Genomic DNA, 14,151 nt, shown 5'->3' with positions numbered 1-14,151 from the left:
TCCTTGTGCATAACAGAGTACAAGGCTGAAATTATTTAGTAACTATTTTGAGTAGATAATGTTCCTAATGTACAGATCTCATTAGTTTGTATGTTGCAAAATTACAATTTCTTCCCATCTACAGTGGAATGAATTATATATTAAATGATGCACTATATATGAAGCAGTAATGACAATAAAAATTAATTCAATCTTATAAATATCTTTCAGCTTTTGGAGTTTACTGTTATGAAAAGCATTTACAATTATAAAAGAAGAAATAAAACCCCCTCAGCAAGGGGGTTTGTTGACCCCCAATTTGCTGTAAATCTCACCTCTTCCTCCGAGTTTTGGACTTTCAGTGCTACTGCCAGCTTGATATCTTCTTTGGTACTCTACTTTCAAGTGATATGGACGAATTTTATTAATAGTTTGCTGGTCTGTCTTTTTCTATATATATTTCTTATTTCACCTTTATTACTCACTGGGTTGCATCATCACACTTCTGTTCCTTCTGTCTCACAATTTGCTCATTATGTTGTCTTGTCAGCTAAGCATTAGTCATGAATACCAGATAATTTGAAATGAAGAAACACCAGTGAAAATATTACTACTGACACTAGTTGAGGATGTGGCTTATTCAATTCACTTCAAACAGTTTCAGACACAGAATGAATTCCATTCACCTTAACATCTATCTGTAAATTTGAGAGAATTTAACTCTTGTAATAAATCTTCAAGATAAGGCATTTGCATCACAACCACAATAAACCATAGAGTAACACACAACAAATCATATTAGTAGCTTGGATTCATTAGAATTAAAATTACAGCTGTAAAGGGAACATGAGCAGTCCATGTTTATTGATTTCTATGAACTCCTAAATTTAGCTCTCTAAAATATGAACAGTGAAACATCTTTTTTTGTTTCTTTAATTTCTTCTTCTTCTTTTTTTTTTTTAATTCAGTCTGCATGTATGTATTTTGAAGGCCCAGTAGCAGACTGTCCACTATACACTAAGGTGAAGTTTAATGCCTGTCAAGGTATCATGATTGTTTCCTCTTCAGAATATTTTTTTTTTATTAAATAGACATAACTTGTCAACAATAATGGTTTAGTATGTCCTGGGTTCAACTGTAACAGTAATTTTTTTTCTCATGGTGCAGTGCTATGTTTTTGACTTTAGTCTGAGAACAACGCTGATAACATCCCAATGTCTTAGATGTTGCTCAGTAGCACTTTCCCCAATCAAGGACTTTTCAGTCTCATGCTATGTCAGTGAGAAGAGGCACAAGAAGCTGTGAGGGAGCAGAGACAGAACACCTGACCTGAACTAGCCACAGGGGTATTCCATACCACAACACATCATGCCCAGTATATAAGCTGGATGGAGTCACCTGGAAGACCCAGATTGCCGATTGGCTTGGGCTGGGTATAAGTCGGTTCGTGATGAGCAATTGTATTGTGTGTCACTTGTGTTTGTTGTGGTTTTCTTTCCTTTCTTCTTATAGTTCCATATTCTCTCCCCTTGTTATTTCCTTTATCATTATTATTGGTGGTGGGAGCAGTAATAGCTTTGCATTATACCTTAGTTACGGGACTGTTCTTATCTCAACCTATGGAGTTTACATTCTTTTGATTCTCTTCCCTATCCCTCCAGGAGCAGTGGGGAGGAGACAAGGTGGGAAGAGTTAGTGAGCAGCTGCATGTTTCTGAGAGACCGGCTGGGCCTAAACCACAACAGAAGACAATGAAGAATTAAAAATACAAACTGAAAAAAAATTGGTTTCAGTATATACTGATCCATCTAACTCTCTTATAAGATACTGTTATGCTCCAAATACGAACACCTGTCTTTTCAGAATCACAGAACCATAGGTTAGGGTTGAAAGGGACCTCCAAAGATCATCTAGTCTAACTCCCCTCCCAAGACAGGGCCACCTAGAGCAGGTTACACAGGAGGTGTCCAGGCACATTTTGAATGTCTCCAGAGGGGGAGGTTCCATGATGGTAACTTTTAAAAGTAACATTTGTTATTTTTAAATTTTTGTTTCTAAGACAGGAAACTTTTAGCTATAGATTCATTTAATGACGGACATCAGTAAATTCATGAGATGAATCCCAATGACAATATCAAAAAAAGCTTTTATCTTCTTTTTCAGTTGTCTCTTGTAGGTGGACCAAGACTTAGAATAACACACAGGCTTTGACAAGCACCTCACAGGGGTGTGAAAGAAAAGAGTGTACTCCACCTGGGTCACTATTCATGGGGAGCATCAGTCCTCATGGCCATCACTTAGTTCTGCCAGATGGTGAAAAATCTAATATTCCAGGAGAAAAGTCTGGAGTATATTTCAACTGTTGGTTATTTAACAAAAAAGGGGAATTAAAGCCTTAAAGCTCTGCTTCTCCAGATATAAACCATTTAACTATGGGTCTCCACCTGCTGGCACCAAGTATCTTTTACTCACATGTATAAAATAAAAATTTATTGGAAGACTGTACAATAGATAAAAGAATTTCTAGATTTTACTTTTTTATGAGAGAACTTGGTCATTTTGCTCATTCTAAAACCAGTGTCAATGATAGTAAAGAAAAGCTTGAAATAGAAGTGATTCAACCTAAATTAACAGAGAGCTGAATAACCAATGTGTATTACTTAGGCAAACAAGTTTTATCACTGCAGGATTTTTCCAAGACTTACTATTCCTTTTCCTAATATATATAATAATATATTTATATATTTTACAAAGTAAATTAAGTTTGGAAATTATTAAAAATGTAACTGGGGAAAATGTTTCTCATCACAGCTTTTTTGGACTGCATATGTGCAAGTAGTGCCTCCCAGCACCTCACTATCCATTATCTCTTCTCTACAAACAAAGGAGCCTTTTTGCTCCATCTGTTCCTCCACTCTGCCTTGATTCATGATAGAAAAAAGAGCCTTGAACACAAAATATCAAAACATACTTGTCCTTATTTAAATTTTACACAGTATTTTTTTCTAAGGGTTTTTAATATAAAGACAACTCATGCCTGAGTGAAGTGGTAGTATTAGCATAAATAATGTTGCACTTAAGTAAAATCCAGAAAAACTATAAAACATAGAGCTATGGGAATTAAATGGTAATCTGAGAAAGGTTTTCTAGGAGAACGTGGAAAAAAAAATCTAATCTCCAATACATATTTGGAAAGGATAAATATCATCAAGATAAATTACCACAGAGGTGCAGAGTTTAATTTCAGGACAATAAATTGAAAGTGTTTGTATGTACTTTAAGTACATTATTTTGACCTATTATGAGATGCTTATTTGAACTAGGCATAAGAAAAAAACATCAGTTTCATGTTATGAATTATGCACCCATGATGCTGTTCTCTAGAGTACAAATGGCTAATTTTTCAATGCATGGTGTGAGTCCCAATAACTGATTGTCTATATATAGAGAAAACTGCAAAGGTAAAAGATCCTGATGTAACTAAATGAGGACAAAAAAATGCAGTTGGCAATGCTAATAAAGATTAGAGGCTCAATAGAATTCAAGAGACAAAATAATGCTATGGGAATAAATATCACCACCCAAATATCAGCAATACATACAGTTAGAGAGGCTTACAGATATACAGCTTTTGCTAGTAATAATATTATAAGTTCTCCATGGGGATCCAAAATTATACATTTATTTCAACAAAATTATATAGATGTATTCCATATTATATATGGCCTTAATTCTGCACCTCTCTCTTCATATACATTCTTAAGTTTGAAGAATTGCTAGTCAGCTTCAAAAGACAGAACTTTCTGTGAGATTCTTTTAATTAATGCTGCTGCTCTCTCACTAAGTAAAATTTTAAAAATGTACATAACAATCATAATTATTAGTTCCAGGTCTTGATACAAAAGGTATTCCAGTATTCCTTGTCACCTTCTTTCCTGCATCTGTTTCTTTCTAATCTTACAGTGTAGGCTGGTTTGGGGTGTTTGTTTTGGGTTTTTTTTTTTTTTGGTATTAATTCATGAGCAGACTAACAGAAATCCTTTCTGTAGCAATGGATCTTAAGTAATTATACACAAACCCCACAGAATTTCAAGTTTTAAAACTATGCATTTGTGCTTATGGTATTATCAAAAATCTATCTTGTGCAATTAAAGTGTGCCCAACAGATCAAGTTGTTTACATACCAAATCAAACAAGACCAAAGGCGCATGTGTTCTGTGTGGATAAATTAGAACTTCTCAAAATGCAAGTTATTTTGTGTTTTTGTTTCAAGAGGAAAAATTAGACAGAAATACATAGAGAACAATATGTTTGACATTGTTAAAAAAAAAGGTGGAAAAAGAAAACCACTTTGCGATGATTTTTTTCTTTCTTCAGTTTCTTGCTTCAGTTACATAAAAAAAAAGTCCAGTCTGAAGGAACAGACTGCAGAAATATGATTTCTTTTCAATGAGATTATTGTAAAGGAAAAAATTATTCAAAATGTTAAATTAATAAGGGTTACCAAAGGAGCGTTGTGGGAACTACTTCTTGAGTATCTATTCAGATTTAAAATAAGCCAGTGAAATGGCATTATTCAACTGTGTTTCTCTAATTTCTGTGAATGAAAAGTTGATCCCTGGATGAAAGGAGGGCATTTTCCAATTTGAGTAAATTCTGTGACTTAGTGAATTCTCTTTAGAGCAGAGAATTTCATTCATCCCATTTTATCATGTGTTGCGGGCATCACAGAGGGAAATTACATTTCCACAGCATAGTTTCACTAGAAAAAAAAAAAATCTTATTTTCCAAGCCCTTTGCCAATTTCTCTACATATAACCTAAGTCTGATTCTGATCTTTTAAGACTAATCGCTAAACAATGACAAGATTTTAGGAATGCCTCATCAGCAAAGGTTTTTGTGAAAGGCATATGTTAAAAAAAAAAAGAAAAAAAGAAGAGGAAAGATGAGATTTTGTCACATATAAATATCAGGAACTTAAAGTTCATAAAAACTTTCAAATGACAAGAAAGGATATTGTCCTAGCTACCTTCTGGAAAATCTGTCCCTCACACATAGTCTTCGCTGTGTGGTCCCCAGAAAGTTTCAGTGATATCAGAAGGCTGCAGTACTCATCCATGGTTGATTGAAAGCTGACTCAAGATGAACAACAGTGATTCTTATTACTAATTCATTTTAGAGTTTACAAACTGTGTGGAGGTAAGTTTGCCTCAAAGTAGTCAAGTGAAGAGCTATCACCTTTGCTTATGTTGTTTACTAGAGATATTTTAAATTAACAAATAAGATTTGCTTTCAAGTTTTAATATTTTCTTCCTTTTCTAAATTTTAAAGACATTAATACAGTCTACTCTCATCACAAGAACAGGAAAAAAAAAAGGATAACATTCATACAGTTGTTCTACAGTAATTACAAAAATAAATAAGATTTTTCATATCTCTCATCCTATGCTGTAAGAAAAGGACCATCAAATTCAGCAAGGTCAGGAGCAAGTGCGAAGTTTTCAAAGGAAAGTTCAAATTTTAGTTAAATGACATTTGATTTTTTCTGAGGAATTTGGAATTCTGAGTTGTAATTCAAAGTGACTAAGTAGGCAGAGTACGAAAATTTATTTGACCAAAGGTCTCCTAAACCTGTAGGCATCACTACCTTCTTAGTCACCAGAGCCAACAGAACTTTGACTTCATTTACTTGTCCACTTTTGAAAATTATTCTGCAAATATTATAAAATTAAAATGTGAACATGAAAGGCAGGAATAATTTCCCATTATTAACATTGCACACTTCAAATAGTAAAAAAGTCAAGAGACTAGTCAGTATTTAATGAGAACTGTATATGTAAGTCTTTACAAAACTGACTGAACACGCTTTCAGTTTGATGATGTTTCTCTGGTTCTACTAATAAATAATACTAAAAAAATCTCAGTCCTAGATAATTTAGTACTTCTCTTCCTCTGTCCTTCTCTCCAGAGGATTAATTACTTTCCCAAATATTCTCCTCCACAAAGGGATAGAATTTATTTCTCTGTCTGTTGAACTAAGGGAAATCAGAAAACATTTTTGAGCTATTTTTAGTTTCTTGTAGAAAAGTTAATTATTTGCCTACAGTAAAACTAAAGATTTTTTTTTTAATTTAAAAATTACACTAAAGATTTCTTTTTTAATTTAACAATTACACCTCATATTCACACAAGTCTGAGAAGCACCAAACCCACTACAGATGCATGTTTGCTATCTAATCTTTACTAGATGGAATTTGGCAGAAAAAAAATGCATCCTTAAAAAAGGATAGCAATTAGACTTGAACAAATATTAGGAAAAAATGTGAAAACCATTTGCATCTATAAAGAAAATCGAACATATTCTGGAATCCTTTGGTCTCAGTTTACTTTACTTCAGATTTTAAATCAACATGAAACCATGAAAGATAATGAGATTTCGGGAAAATATTTAAATTTTTCTTTCATTGAGAACATGATAATTAGCGTTCTGTAGATATTAATTTAATGTATGTAATAATATTACTTTTTCCTCTTGATTAGAATACACCAATGCAGTCAGCAGCATAGCTATATTAAATTACAGGTAAATATGCAAGTGTAAATTTGTTGTCTGTCAGTAACACAAGGAATTTGTAAGCATTACTAATTAAGCTATTTAGCTGTGTCAGCCAAAATTCTAATTTTAGAATGTATACTTATAGCTTGAATAATTTCAAGAACTGTTTAAAATTATGAATAATTTAGAATAATTAGCATGCTTCAGAATTTTGAGAGATGCTTGCAGCCAATTTGTTTAATAATAATCATAATAATAAAGGATAATCTATTTATTGTGTATTCTATTTGAACACTGCAATTTGCTGAATTTCATTATATCTGTGTAGCAAACAGTAAGCAATTAATAGCACATGGTACAGTGAAATTAATGAGAACAAGAAGATACAAAGTCATCTTTTAACAACCTATGCAAAGACTGTATAATCTCTTCACATCCATACAAATAATGTCTGGCATTATCACACAGAACAAGTGCTGTTGAGTAACAGCATTTTTTTTTCGAAATACTGCTAGATAAAAACTTTACAGTGTTGTCAGTTCTATAATTTTCTAAGAATGGGTTTGGTCAATTAAGCTTTTAAAAGTGAATAAGCATCTATAATATTTCAATTTTGTACTTTGCAGATTTCAGCATGAATTTTATGATGTAATTTTGCAAGTGAATCATCATGAGCTTGGTGATCAGGATTAGACACCTACAGAGACAAACTTGGCCATTCAAACGTGTTCAACAAAGAAAAAAATGGAAGATAAAGCAATTCAAAGGACTGATAGTTAGGCCACCATTTTGCTTTCTTAAGAAACAATCTGGAACCTAGATTTTTATAGTTGGGCAATACGTAACCACTGCGAGCTCTGAATGATTCTGAAAATGTTAATGATTGAATACTTTATAAAATATATGGAACCATAAAAAGCTCTATAGAAATTAATAAAAAAATTAAATCTATGTATAATAATTCTTATAGAAAACATATAGTCTAGTTCAGACCCGTGTTCATTTTGTTTAGTATGAATTAGCTAAATACTTGTATGTTATTAGATAGCTTTCATCTCTTTTTTCTTGTCTGTCTGTATTTATGTCCAGCTTCATTTATTTTTTAAAAATGAACATCATCAGTTTAAGATTTTATTCTATAGCTTTTTACTTGAATTAGCATAATTTTCATGTTTCATTCAAGTTTTCTAGCCAACTAAAAGGTATTTATTGCACTTGATCTCATTTTATTGTTTTGACAGAATTCTGTAAAGTCTGTTGTTCAGAAGCTCTGGAGCTTTGTCATAGAATCATAGAATAGTTAGGATTGGAAAGGACCTTAGGATCATCTAGGTCTTGAACACTGCCAGGGATAGAGCATTCACCACCTCCCTGGGCAACCCATTCCAGTACCTCACCACCCTCACAGTAAAGAATTTTTTCCTTATATCCAGTCTAAACCTCTGCTGTTTAAGTTTCAACCCGTTACCCCTTGTCCTATCACTACAGTCCCTAATGAATAGTCCCTCCCCAGCATCCCTGTAGGCCCCCTTCAGATACTGGAAGGCGTCACTCTGTCATTTAAATTTTCTGCTCTCTTTTTTCCTTAATTCTAAATTATTATGCTCTTTTAACAACAAACGAACAAATACAATGTATTATTTCTGCTTTAAAAGTGTCTTATCAGTAAAGAACTTACTGGTTATTCACAGAATTCAGACCTTTTGGGAAAATCAGATATAAAATGTGTGCAAAGATGACTTTGTATACTAACCTTTGAAATCAATTAAAATATTAAACTTATTACATATGCTAATCAGAGTCCTCATTTTTGAGAACTCTTCAACTTTTTCTCAACCCAGTTAATTTTTAATTCCAAGGTAATCTAAAACTGAAAACCAAAACAGCAAACACTCGCATAATGAAAAGTAGTATTAGGAGCACCATCTTGTGAGCAGCTGCTTGGGGAAATAAACTAGTTATTTCTGCTTTTTTAGGCCTGTTCAGAATGATGTTTGTACTACATAACCAAAGTCCTCATGAATGTTACAAAGATTATTTGAAGAAGCAGACAGCCAAGATTCTGCTGTTCTATTGGTCTTGCTTGCAATACAGAGCACACAACATATCCACACTCTGGTTTTGTTACTGGGAGATTCATGGACAGAAATAACTAAAATTTTTACTGTTTAGACTGTTTATTTATGATCAATGAATAAATGTTCAGTGCAAATATCTAAGGTTAATCATTGGCATCAGAAATTGCACCTGCTGAAATAAGCATTCCTCTCATGACTATTTGGACAAATCATGACAATCTGAGCAAAAATTTTTTGTTTGAATTCCAACACTTTAAAGACAATTTTAAAAGAATGTTTATGTCAAAGAAGCAACGTGAAAATTTTGCCCTGATTTTGTACTGTGGCAAACTACCCCAAAGCAAGTTCCAGTTTGCTTTAAACAACATGTAAAAGAGCTTAAAATATCTTCATAGGTAACAGGAATTTGTAGCATTTTTGGGTATTGTCCTGGTTTGAGCAGTAGCAGTCGTTTTTTCTCCTTGGTAGCTGGTGCAGTGCTGTGTTTTGACTTTCGGGCTGAGAACGGTTGCTGATAGCAAGTATGTTTTGAGTTACTGCTCAAATATTTGGTTTGTCCAAGGCCTTTCCTGAGCTCATGGTTTGCCAGGAAGGAAGGGAAACTAAGAGGAAGGAGAGGCAGGACACCTGACCCAGGCTAGCCAAAGAGGTATTCCATACCATAGCACATCATACCCAGGATGTAACTGGGAGAAACCCAGAAGGGCTGGAGTTCTGGAGGGATGGAGGAGGTATTGGTCGGTGCTCAGTCGAGCAGGGTGGGGTGAGTTATGGGTCGGTGGCTGGTGAGGTGTTGTATTCTCTTCACATATTATTGGCCTTCTCATTATTATTTGTAGTAGTAATGGCAGTAGTGATTTATGTTATACCTTAGCTATTAAACTGTGTTTATCTCAAGCCGTGGGGGCTACATTCTTTGGATTCTCCTTCCTAACTCTCCGGGAATTGGGGGAGCAAGGGGGAGAGTGGGTGAACAAGCTGTGCAGACTTGGTTTAAACCACAATAGTTCTATAAAGATTGATTGGGGAAATTCTGTGTTCTTTAAATAATTGATTGACAAGAAAACTCTGTATACGAAAAGGTCTTCAGGATCTACATGCAAAAATATGCTGAATATTATGATGAATATAGAGAACTGCAAGAATGTTTCAGGCTGGAAAGTGCCCATCTATGAGAAATGCTAGTCCTGTATTCTTGGTCTACTGGCAAAATACCCCAAGCCAAAATCATCTCCACAAAATCAATATTAATAGAGGATACCAATTTATCTGTAAAATTGTTCATACTTTTTTTGATAAACTGACACAATGTTAAAAGTTTTTACCATCAGAACACTTTCCTGTAGAAACAACTTACTTAGGCTCATGAAGAAGTATAAATGCTTTGAAATACCTGAAAAAAAAAATTGAATTTTCTTCATAAAGAAGAAAATATGTATTGAATATATTGAAAATATATTGCTCTGATGGTGTAAACATTTTATGTTCTATGTTAAATAGATTAAATTTGCTAATAACAGCAACTGCTTCTGCCATTAGAATCTATTATTGCATTATATAACCTGAAACTACAAATCACAGTCAGAAATGTTACATAATGACACAATGATTGCTATGTTCCCCCAAAATATTTCAAAGCATTTTAACTTTTAGCCAGGAATATTTTATTAATCCAAATCTTAGAGAAGCTGTTAGAACAGCTCTGAGACAGCATTGAAATGTGTTGTTTTGTGGGGGGTTTTTTTCTGTCATATTGACTATTTCTGATTGCCCAAACTAATTCCATTGAACATCATCAGATAATACTATTAGCCATACTTTTTTTTGCAGAACACCGAATGATCATAAGTGTTCCCTATTTTTCTGTAAAAAGAATCATAGAAACATATAGTTAGGATTGGAAAGGACCTCAAGATCATCTAGTTCCAACCCCCCTGCCATGGGCAGGGACACCTCACACTAAACCATATCACCCAAGGCTTCATCCAACCTGGTCTTGAACACTGCCAGGGATGGAGCATTCACAACCTCCCTGGGCAACCCATTCCAGTACCTCACCACCCTCACAATAAAGAATTTCTTCCTTATATCAAGTCAAACCTCTGCTGTCTAAGTTTCAACCTGTTACCCTTTGTCCTATTACTACAGTCCCTAATGAATAGTCCCTCCCCAGCATCCCTGTAGGCCCCCTTCAGATACTGGAAGGCTGCTATGAGGTCTCCATGCAGCCTTCTCTTCTCCAGGCTGAACAGCCCCAACTTTCTCAACCTGTGTTCATATGGGAGGTGCTCCAGTCCCCTGATCATCCTCGTGGCCCTCCTCTGGACTTGTTCTAACAGTACCATGTCCTTTTTATGTTGAGGACACCAGAACTGCACACAATACTCCAAGTGAGGTCTCAGGAGAGCAGAGTAGAGGGGGAGGATCACCTCCTTCGACCTCCTGGTCACGCTCCTCTTGATGCAGGCCAAGATACGGTTGGCTTTCTGGGCTGTGAGTGCACACTGCTGGCTCATGTTCATTTTCTCATTGACTAACACCCCCAAGTCCTTCTCCACAGGACTACCATGAATTTCCTTTTTCCCAACCTGTAGCTGTGCCTGGGATTGCTCCCACCCAGGTGTAGGAACTTGCACTTGGCATGGTTAAACTTCATGAGGTTGGCATCAGCCCACCTCACAAGTGTGTCAAGGTCCCTCTGAATGGCATTCCTTCCCTCTAGCGTATCAACAGAACCACACAGCTTGGTATCATCGGCGAACTTGCTGAGGGCACATTCAATTCCATTGTCCATGTCAGTGACAAGGATATTAAACAAGGCTAGTCCCAACACCGATCCCTGAGGGACACCACTTGTTACTGATCTCCAGCTGGACATTGAACTGTTGACCACAACTCTTTGAGTGTGACCATCCAGCCAGTTCTTTATCCACCAAGTGGTCCACCTATCAAATTGATGACACTCCAATTTAGAGACAAGGATGTCGTGTGGGACAGTGTCAAACGCTTTGCACAAGTCCAGGTAGATGATGTCAACTGCTCCACCCCTGTCCATCACTTTTGTAGCAGCATCATAGAAGGCCACCAAATTGGTCAGGCAGGATTTTCCCCTAGGGAAGCCATGCTGGCTGTCACCAAGCACATTTCTCTTTTTCATGTGCCCTAGCATGCCTTCCAAGAGAATCTGCTCCCAGATTTTGCCAGGCACAGAGGTGAGACTGACGGCTCTGTAATTCAGCGGATCATCCATTTTCCCCTTCTTGAAAATGGGGGTTATATTTCCCTTTTTCCAGTCATCACGAACTTCACCTGTCTGCCATGATTCTTCAAATATGATGGCCAGTGGCTTTGCAACTTCATTCGCCAGCTCTTTCAGGACCCGCGGATGGATTTCGTCAGGTCGCATGGACTTGTGTACATTCAGGTTCTTAAGATGGTCTTGAACCAGATCCTCTCGTACAGTGGGCCCAAGTTCTAGGTTTTCACAGTCCCTGCATCCACCTTCCAAGACTCGGGTGCTGTGGTCAGAGCCTTTGCCAGTGAAGACCGAGGCAAAGAAGCCATTCAGAACCTCAGCCTTCTCCAAGTCCTGTGTAGCCAGTTCTCCTGAAAATTTGCGGAGGGAGCCTACATTGTCCTTAGTCTGTTTTTTAGCCGCTACATACCTATAGAATCCCTTCCTATTACCTTTAACATCCCTTGCCAAGTTTAGCTCCAATGGGGCCTTAGCTTTCCTAACTTGGTCCCTAAATACCCTGACAACATCCCTGTATTCATCCCAGGCCACCTGTCCTTGTTTCCACCTTTTATAAGCCTCTTTTTTCTTGTGATTTTTTCTCAGCAGCTCCTTATCCATCCAAGGAGGTCTCCTGGCCCTCCTGCTGCACTTCCTTCTGGTCGGGATGCAACACTCCTGAGCTTGTAGCAGGTGATCCTTGAATGTTAACCAAGAGTCTTGGGCCCCCTTGCCCTCTAGGGCTATATCCCATGGAACCTTGCTAAGCAGGTTCCTGAAGAGCCCAGAGTCTGCTCTCTTGAAGTCCAGGGCAGTGAGCTTACTGCACGCTCTTCTCACTGTCTTGAGGACCTCGAATTCAACCATCTTGTGATCACTGTATCCAAGACTTCCCTGGAGAGTCACATTTCCAATGAGCCCTTCCCTGTTGGTGAGCACGAGGTCAAGCAGGGCACCTCTCCTCGTCAGCTCCTTTAATGCTTGCAGAAGGAAGTTGTCTTCCACATAATCGAGAAACCTCCTGGATTGCTTGTGCCGGGCCGTACCGTTGCCCCAAGAGATGTCAGGGTGGTTGAAGTCTGCCATAAGAACAAGGGCCTGTGAGCGTGAGGCTTTTCCTATTTGTCTGTAGAGTTCTTCATCCACAGGTTCCTCTTGATCAGGCGGTCTGTAACATATCCCCACAGTAATGCGTCCCATCACCGATTTCCCCTTAACCCTGACCCACAGAGTTTCTGTTAACTGATCAACTGTCCCCAGAGAGAGTTCCATACTCTCCAGCCTATCCCTAACATAAAGGGCAACTCACCCTCCCCTCAGGTTAAAATTGCAGCTTTTTTTATGTTCAGAAAGAAAAAAACCTACACATAGGTGCTTTTGCCTGTCTTCCAGTGTTTCTAAGAAAGCAGGAACTTAGTGGTTATTAGACAGCTGAAAGGGATTGTGATTAAGATTTCTCATCTCCTAGAAAGAAGAAAAAGAAAAAAAAAATCACTTGTCTGCTCAAAATTTCCAATTACTGCCTATCATAGTATACATTTTTCATGATCAATTTCAGTGAAAACATGGAAAAAAACAAAACAAAACAAGCAAAACCCAGTGTTTCCATCGTTTGGGATAAAGACAGCACATGTAGAACTTGCTTTAGAAGTTAGGAAAGCCTCATGAAGGACCGATACCATCATTGGCTTTGAAAGCACATTATCTCATTCTCACTACATTGGCTTTTCCCTGCTTTGGGAGGGGGGAGAACACAACTGTTGTGAGTTTAACACCTTTGCAATTATTGCTATCACAGCTGCTCTTACCAGGAAGATTAGGTTTTAATGGACCACTTTGTTCTCCATCTTGCATTTATTAGGTTCAGTTTCAGAAGGATAAGGGAAAAAATACCAACAAACTCTGTCTTTATAATTTTACAGGGTTGTTTTATTTTGTTTTGTTTCAGTTTTGTCAATGGACTGAGGGTATAATAAAAGGAACTTTTATCTTAGCAACTGGAAGAGGAAAATGTAATGTACCTGGGCAGAATTTGTGAAATTGCACACCCAGCACCTTGTTAAAGGGGGATTGTTCTCCTTAAGTTGTTTAAGTTAATGTCATAGCATTGGGTCATAAAGTTACTTAGACTTACTCTGATATGCAGCACTCTACCAAGTTCAGCAAATATTTTCCTGATATATCAAAGGGCTCCTTCATTCATCCCTTGCCCCTGCTTATACTGTGATACAGCAGTATATCTCATATGCCATATCTTCACTTGCCTCAGGGAAAGCTGCATTCTACATGAGAAAGGTTGGTTC

This window comes from Melopsittacus undulatus, chromosome Z, assembly GCF_012275295.1.
Source record: "Melopsittacus undulatus isolate bMelUnd1 chromosome Z, bMelUnd1.mat.Z, whole genome shotgun sequence".
NCBI classification, from domain to species: Eukaryota; Metazoa; Chordata; class Aves; order Psittaciformes; family Psittaculidae; genus Melopsittacus; species Melopsittacus undulatus.
This window is presented reverse-complemented; position numbering follows the sequence as displayed.